The sequence below is a fragment of the Salvelinus sp. IW2-2015 genome, unplaced genomic scaffold, assembly GCF_002910315.2.
Source record: "Salvelinus sp. IW2-2015 unplaced genomic scaffold, ASM291031v2 Un_scaffold1595, whole genome shotgun sequence".
Lineage (NCBI taxonomy): Eukaryota > Metazoa > Chordata > Actinopteri > Salmoniformes > Salmonidae > Salvelinus > Salvelinus sp. IW2-2015.
This window is the reverse complement of record NW_019943018.1, coordinates 95,509-104,536: the sequence shown is the minus strand read 5'-3', so window position 1 is coordinate 104,536 and position 9,028 is coordinate 95,509. Positions and strand designations below refer to the sequence as shown.

Genomic DNA, 9,028 nt, shown 5'->3' with positions numbered 1-9,028 from the left:
ACTGTTTATAGAGGCCTTTACAGCTTTACACGAGATTTAACCCGCGCCACTGCTTATCTCGTGGCCGGGTCGCCTTCTATTAGTGTAAAACCCGAATGAGCTCTATAAAATTGTATACTCCTGAAGTAACCCGTTCTGTTTAGACTAGTTACCTTTAAATAACCCGTTCTGTCGTGTTTATGCTAGAGCTAGTTACCTTAATAACCCCGCTTTCTGGGTAGACCTACGTTTACGGTGAAGTTAATAATCCCCTGTGTTAGATGGGCCTAGCGCTATAACATTTAACTAACCGAAGCCTGCTCGTACCCCCCTAGTTATAGCTGTTACCTTAATAACCCCTCCTGTAACTAGCTCCTTTAACGGTACCCTAAGTAACCCCTCTGTCAATTCTTAGACGCTACCCGGTTACCCCAGCTGTAGACATGAAACCCCCTGTTGTAGTGAGCCACCGCTCCATCAACGATCGTTACCGTAATAACCCCTCTGTTAGAGCTAGTACCTTACATAACCCCTCTGTTAGAGCTAGGATTAACCTGTTAATTCTATAACCCCGTAGAGCTGTCTTATAACTGTAAGCTAGTTACCTTAATAACCCTCTGTTCGAGCTAGTTTTACCGTAATAAACCCCTCGTTAGGCGTAGTTACTCGTAATAATCCCCTCTGGGGAGCTAGTTACCTTAAATAACCCCTCTGTTAGAGCTAGTTTACCTTAAAAACCCCTCTGTTAGAGCTAGGTACCTAATAAACCCCTCTGTTAGAGCTAGTACCTTAATAAACCCTCTTATAGAGACTAGCTGTACTTAATTAACCCTCTGTTAGACGTCATACTAGTTAACCTAGGTACCTGAGAGATAGGACTACATTAATCAGCCTCTTTACGAGTAGTTACCTTAAGTAAACCCCTCTTTAGACTAGCTTACAATCACCACGTTAAGAGTATCTAACTTTAAACCTAGGCTATAGGCATAAACCATGCACTGCACAGTTTTACCTAAAACACCTAACGACTTAAACACACTTAACACATAACACCACTTAAACACTAATAACACACATAGAAAACTAACTACACCATAAAAACTCAAACCTACTTAACACTACAGAAACACTACATAAAACACTACATATAAACACACATAAACACTACATATAAACACTACTTAAACACTACTTAAACACTACTTAACACTACTTAAACACTACTACCTACTATCTTGGAAAGTTTCTGTTATAATCTCCACCCGCACAGCCAGAAGAGGACTGGCCACCCGCTCATAGCCTGGTTCCTCTCTAGGTTTCTTCCTAGGTTTTGGCCTTTCTAGGGAGTTTTTCCTAGCCACCGTGCTTCTACACCTGCATTGCTTGCTGTTTGGGGTTTTAGGCTGGGTTTCTGTACAGCACTTCGAGATATTAGCTGATGTACGAAGGGCTATATAAAATAAACTTGATTGATTGATAAACACTACATAAAACACTACATAAACACTACATTAAACACTACTTAAACACTACTTAAAATGTGTACGTCATTCTGGGATCACTTGTTACCAACTTCGTAAAGTACGTGGTCCAGTGCATGTCATTTAAAACACTACAAGCACTACTCACGGATTAGTATTGATGACGGGGGTGAAAAATGAACATAATTCATTCAATTCATTCATAATTCATTCACATAATTCATTCACTTACTGTAAGTGGTTTATGAATCTAAATCCGGTAATGACACTGCTAGTTGTAACTTATTAAAGCTAGCGTTTACCTTCTGTAATGGCTTATGGTGACCAAATCAATTCTGCACGCTTACATCATTGATTGGGCACATTACACACTCACAATATCACCCTAATAGCCTACAAACGGTACTACTTTTGACCAGATTCCTATTGGCGGATATGGATTTCTATGTGGATTTATAGTTACTATTTGACCTAATAAACCAACTAGAAACATGACTGTTGCGTTAGTATAAACGTAACATTTTGTGCAAATTGTTCAAACTTTTGATCAACTCTAGCCAGCCGTTACTTAGCTTATTAATCATTTAGTTCAATCTATATTAGAGTTTTCTCTCTCCCGATCCGTAAAAGAGATTACGCACATTCATTACTACTATCACCATCATCACCATCATGATTAAGTGCTCAGGGTAATTCCAGGTAAGGCGTTACACTGATATTAACAGTCTTAGAGATTGGTGAGCGTGTGGTTGTCCTCTGGCTATTTTGCATACAACCTTGCCACAACTTTCTGGGAATGATGCTTGGTTTTTTGGAACATCCTCAGCACATTTAAGGAACTTGACAAAATAACGATATTTTCTTGGTATTTTATTACTTTAACAAAACGTTTCCTAAAAGTTCAAACATTATCGTAACGTTCTAGGAATATTCTCCAATTGGTTTGACATTCTTCTGTGGGAATTTCAGTACTTTAACATAACGTTTCATACAGGTTTTCTCGTGGTTTTATTTAATGGTTCTACAAAATTCAATTACGCTGAAGTTTTGAAATTCCCACAGAAGATAGTTGTTTCTTAACATTTTTCCAAACTATTTGAGAACATTCCCGATGTCAAACCAGTCGAAGAACGTTCCTAGAATGTAACCCTGTTTGAACTTTTAGAAAAAAACAAAAAACAAACACTGTTGAAGTAATGAAATATCAGGAAAATAACATTATTTTGTTAAATTCCTTAAATTCGCTGAGAATGTTCCAAAGCCAAGCAACTATCCCGCACCATTCCAGGAACATTGTCGGGAAGGTTGTATACAAAAAATAACCATAGGACAACCACACTCTCACCAATATCTAAGAAACATGGATCTCAGAACGTTATGTGCTAGCTGAGAAGTCTCTCACTTACCTTAGAAAACCTTATCTCAGTCTCTTGTAGATGCAGAGTGGTAGACAGTAGTTAGGTCTTATCCTTATTAGCGCTTGGAGAGTTTGACTGAACCAACAGACTGCATTGGTCTCTTTTGGCTTCTTATAGCGACACACCCCCTTTTTCGCCTAGCACAACTACCCACCCCGCTCGCCTTCCCCTCACTCACCATTCACATAGCCCGCGGCGGGGAGGGAGAGAGGGAGGTGGGGGTATACCCTGTTACGCACAAAGTGGAGCTACCCATACACTCATTCGGTGATCAACGCTGACGCAATTCATGAGGCATGGCCTAAGTCACTTACTTCTATCTCTAGTCCTCTAGAAACAAAATAATGGGATATAAAAAAATATATACTGCATCTACAGACTGTATGTATATTGTTTCCATAACTACTAAAACCACAATCTAAGGCCAAACAAAGTAAAATATATTCTGAAGATGCAAGTTAGAAAGTACAACATCAATACAATCGATCAGTGATCAATAGACTTGGTCCTGATTTAAAATATATATCCTTAATGCTTTCCTAGACAGAGACAATGCAGAGCCAGAAAACCAGAGACATTTCAACTCTCCTCCTCTACTCAACTCACCTCAACTCACCTCACCAGATGGGAGGGGAGAAGAGCAGAGAAGCTGTTGTTATGATGATGAACGTTTGAATCATTAGGCCTTTTTTAATTACAGAAGCTACTATTGTATAAAGTTTGAAAATCACATTTTGTGGAGACCAGGGTTGCAAAATGATGGTAAAAATCCAAGGGAGCTGAGAATTTTGGGAAAGATACTGGAATTTTGCATCCCTAGTGGAGACTGGTCCTGAAGAACTTGTGAAGGGTCAAGTTTCTGTGTGTCTACCAACCTGACACACACACACACACACACACACACACACACACACACACACACACACACACACACACACACACACACACACACACACACACACACACTTGGGGTAGCTCTGGGACAGCTCAGATAAGAGCCAGCGTAGTGGAAACATTAGTTTTGGAGACCACTGCTTTCTCTAATATATCTGCTCTCTGCTATCTCTGCTATCTTTGCTCTCTACTATCTCAGCTCTCTGCTATTTCTGCTATCTCTCCTCTGCTATCTCTGCTCTCTGTTATCTCTTTCTTTGCTATCTCATGCTATCTCTACTTTCTGCCATCTCTGCTCTCTGCTATATATGCTCTCTGCTATCTATATACAGTATATGCTCTCTGCTATCTCTGCATTCTACTATCTCTGCTATCTCTGCACACTACTATCTATGCCCTCTGTCATATCTGCAATCTCTGTTCTCTACTATCTCTACTCTCTAATATCTCTGCTCTCTGCTACCTATGTCATCTCTGCTATATGCTATCTCTGCTCTCTACTATCTCTCCTCTCTGCTATCTGTGCTCTCTGCTATCTCAGCTCCGTGCTATCTCTGATATCTCCACTCTCTGCTATCTCTGCTCTATACTATCTCAGCTATCTCTACTATCTATACTATCTCTGCTCTCTGCTATCTCTGCTATCTGCTCTCTACTATCTTTGCTCTCTACTCTCTGCTATCTCTGCTAGATATGCTATCTATTCAAGAAACTATCACTGATCTTTCTGCTATTTCTGCTACAGCTGCTCTCTCGGCTCTCTACTATCTCTACTCTGCTATCTCTAATCTCTACTATCTATACTCACTATTATCTCTGCTACCATTGCTCTCTACTATCTTTGCCTTCTGCTATCTCTACTATATCTGCTATCTCTGATCTCTCGCTCTCTCTGCTATTTTTAATCTCTGCTATTTGCTATCTCTGCACTCTCATATATCTGCTATCTCTGCTCTTTACAATCTATGTGCTCTACTATCTCTGCTATCTGCTATCTCTGCTCTCTGGTATCTCTGCTCTCTGGTATCTCTGCTCTTTACAATCTTTTCTCTGTACTATATCTGCTCTCTTCTATCAGTATCTCTGCTCTCTGATATCTCTTCTATCAATATCTCTGCTCTCTGATATGTCTACTCTCTGCTATCTCTTCTATCAGTATCTCTGCTCTCTGCTATCTCTGCTCTTTACAATATTTTCTCTGTACTATATCTGCTCTCTTCTATCAATATCTCTGCTCTCTGCTATCTCTGCTCTCTTCTATCTCTGAGAGAGAGCGAGATAGATAGATACAGTTGAAGTCAGAAGTTTACATACACCTTAGCCAAATACATTTAAACTCAGTTTTTCACAGTTCCTGACATTTAATCCTAGTAAAAATCCCCTGTTTTAGGTTAGTAAGGATCACCACTTTATTTTAAGAATGTGAAATGTCAGAATAATAGTAGAGAGAATTATTTATTTCAGCTTTTATTTCTTTCATCACATTCCCAGTGGGTCAGAAGTTTACATACACTCAATTAGTATTTGGTAACATTGCCTTTAGATTGTTTAACTTGGGTCAAACAATTCGGGTAGCCTTCCACAAGCTTCCCACAATAAGTTCGGTGAATTTTGGCCCATTCCTCCTGAAAGAGCTGGTGTAACTGAGTCAGGTTTGTAGGCCTCCTTGTTCGCACACGCTTCTTCAGTTCTGCCCACAAACTTTCTATAGGATTGAGGTCAGGGCTTTGTGATGGCCACTCCAATACCTTAACTTTGTCGTTCTTAAGCCATTTTGCCACAACTTTGGAAATATGCTTGGGGTCATTGCCCATTTGGAAGACCCATTTGCGACCAAGCTTTAACTTCCTGACTGATGTCTTGAGATGTTGCTTCAATATATCCACATAATTTTCCTCCCTCATGATGCCATCTGTTTTGTGAAGTGCACCAGTCCCTCTTGCAGCAAAGCACCCCCACAACATGATGCTGCCACCCCCGTGCTTCACGTTTGGGATGGTGTTCGTCGGCTTGCAAGCCTCCCCCTTTTTCCTCCAAACATAACAATGGTCATTATGGCCAAACAGTTATATTTTTGTTCATCAGACCAGAGGACATTTCTCCAAAAAGAACGATCTTTGTTGCAAACCATAGTCTGGCTTTTTAATGTCAGTTTTGGAGCAATGGCTTCTTCCTTGCTGAGCGGCCTTTCAGGTTATGTTGATATAGGACTTGTTTTACTGTGGATATAGATACTTTTTTACCTGTTTCCTCCAGCATCTTCACAAGGTCCTTTGCTGTTGTTCTGGGATTGATTTGCACTTTCCGCACCAAAGTACGTTCATCTCTAGGAGACAAAACGAGTCTCCTTCCTGAGCGGTATAACGGCTGCGTGGTCCCATGGTGTTTATACTTGCGTACTATTGTTTGTACAGATGAACGTGATACCTTCAGGCGTTTGGAAATTGCTCCCAAGGATGAACCAGACTTGTGGAGGTCTACCATTTTTTTCTGGGGTCTTGGCTGATTTCTTCTGATTTTCCCATGATGTCAAGCAAAGAGGCACTGAGTTTGAAGGTAGGCCTTGGAATACATCCACAGGTACACCTCAAATTGACTCAAGTTATGTTACTTAGGCTATCAGAAGCTTCTAAAGCCATGACATAATTTTCTGGGATTTTCCAAGCTGTTTAAAGGCACAGTCAACTTAGTGTATGTAAACTTCTGACCCACTGGAATTGTGATACAGTGAATTATGAGTGAAATAATCTGTCTGTAAACAATTGTTGGAAAAATGACTTGTGTCATGCACAAAGTAGATGTCCTAACCGACTTGCCAAAACTATAGTTTATTAACAACAAATTTGTAGAGTGTTTGAAAAACGAGTTTTAATGACTCCGACCTAAGTGTATGTAAACTTCCGACTTCAACTGTATATAGACAGAGAGAAAGAAAGAGAGAAAAAGAGAGAGAGAGAAATCGGGCACAAATCCTAAGTACGATTATTAGCCACATTGACTAGCATTTAAAATATATATATATTTACGGATAAGCACCAAAAATACATTCTTTACCGGTGTTATGTCATGGTCAAAATCATATTTTCATACCCAGTTTGATCTTATGAATCTTTGCTAAATTAGAATTATGAAGGATACAAAGACAAATAAGCAAACAGTCAATGTGTAATTGGTAACATCCAACCCAATAACACAAAAACCCCATAGACTACACTATCTAATCATCTATGTCAGTGGATATGTATCCCCTAGAGGCACGTTGCGGCGGTGAGAATGAACACTGCGTTCTAATTCACCTCATAACAACGTCTTAAACCTCATAACAACCCCTGACGTCACACAGTAATACATAAAGTCCTACGGAAATAGTACATACACAAAAAAAATGCAGTAGTATGAAACTTTTAGATAGGAATCCAATGACAAATTACAAAGATATTCAACAGAGTGGCCTAACCCTACGGTCTGTTCACCTTTATGATGGACGCATTAAACTCAGCGAGCTTTCCCAATGTCATATCACCTTCCTCAACCCAGCCCGCCCCCGCCCCCGCCCCCACCCTCACCGTCACTTCCAGTCTGTCTTACATCTACCACACGCACAAACAATCACACAAAAAAACACACACACAATCACAGGTGTACCAGCTCCCAACATATTTTCCTTTGAATAGCTCCTTGTTGATACAATAAAAGGCATGAAGAAACTGACTGTGGACTGAACATGGGTCAGCCCAGGAGACAGATGTATCGATATGTCATTCTCTTTCCTGTTTGCTAAGCTTTAAAAGATAAGGGTGGTGGGGGTGGGTGGGGGGGGGATAGAAAAGAACGCTGTGGACTTCAATAAGAGCTCGGCTCCAGTCCACAAACAAATAATGATTCATGAAAGAGTCTACTATTTATTAAACGGAGATAGAACTAAAACACTGTGGAGAATGTCTCTCTCTCTCTCTCTCTCTCTCTCTGTGACATGCTGACACACAGACTTTGCAACTAAACGAGAGGCTTTGACCCCAATTAGAGATAATTACAAGAGCCGTGTTGATAATTAGCAACGAACACCGACCTCACAGAAGCACCATTCAGTTAGAAAACAGAAAGGTGATTAAACCGTAACTCTATTGGAGGTCATTACATCTTAGCATCCTCCTATCTACCGCACGCACGCACGCACCACGCACGCACGCACGCACACACACACACACACACACAACACACACACACACACACACACACACACACACACACACACACACAGACACACACACACAGTACCTGTCAAAAGTTTGGACACATCTACTCATTCCAGGCTTTTCTTTATTTTTACTATTTTCTACATTGTAGAATAATAGTGAAGACATCACAACTATGAAATAACACATATGGAATCATGTAGTAACCAAAAAAGTATTAAACAAATCAAAATATATTTTCTATTTGAGATTCTTCAAAGTAGCCACCCTTTATATTGATGACAGCTTTGCACACTCTTGGTATTCTCTCAACCAGCTTCATGAGTTAGTCACCTGGAATGCATTTCAATTAACAGGTGTGCCATGTTAAAAGTTAATTTGTGGAATTTCTTATCTTCAACATGTGTTTGAGCCAATCTGTTGTGTTGTATCAAGGTAGGGGTGGTTTACAGAAGGTAGCCCTGTTTGGTAAAAGACCAAGTCCATATTATGGCAAGAACAGCTCAAATAAGCAAATAGAAACGACAGTCCATCATTATTTTAAGACATGAAGGTCAGTCAATCTGGAAAATTTCAAGAACTTTGAAAGTTTCTTCAAGTGCAGTCTCAAAAACCATCAAGCGCTATGATGAAACTGGCAGGAAAGGAAGACCCAGAGTTACCTCTGCTGCAGAGGATAAGTTCATTAGAGTTACGAGCCTCAGAAATTGCTGCCCAAATAAATGCTTCACAGAGTTCAAGTGGTCGAATTGCTGCAAAGAAACCACTACAAAAGGACACCAATAATAAGAAGAGACTTGCTTGGGCTAAGAAACATGAACAATGGACATTAGACCGGTGGAAATCTGTCCTTTGGACTGATGAGTCCAAATCTGAGATTTTTGGTTCCAACTGCCGTGTCTTTGAGAGATGCAGAGTAGGTGAACGGATGATCTCTGCATGTGTGGTTCCCACCGTGAAGCATGGAGGAGGAGGTGTGATAGTGCTTTGGTGGTGACACTGTCTGTGAATTATTTAAAATTCAAGGCACACTTAACCAGCATGGCTACCACAGCATTCT

General features: G+C 40.2%; 1 pseudogene; it reads right to left on the bottom strand.

Moving 5' to 3' along the window:
* The window catches only part of LOC112071364 (prepronociceptin-like), a 31,427-nt pseudogene extending 28,452 nt beyond the window's left edge, over positions 1 to 2,975 (bottom strand).
* Positions 2,976 to 9,028: the final 6,053 nt, after the last annotated feature.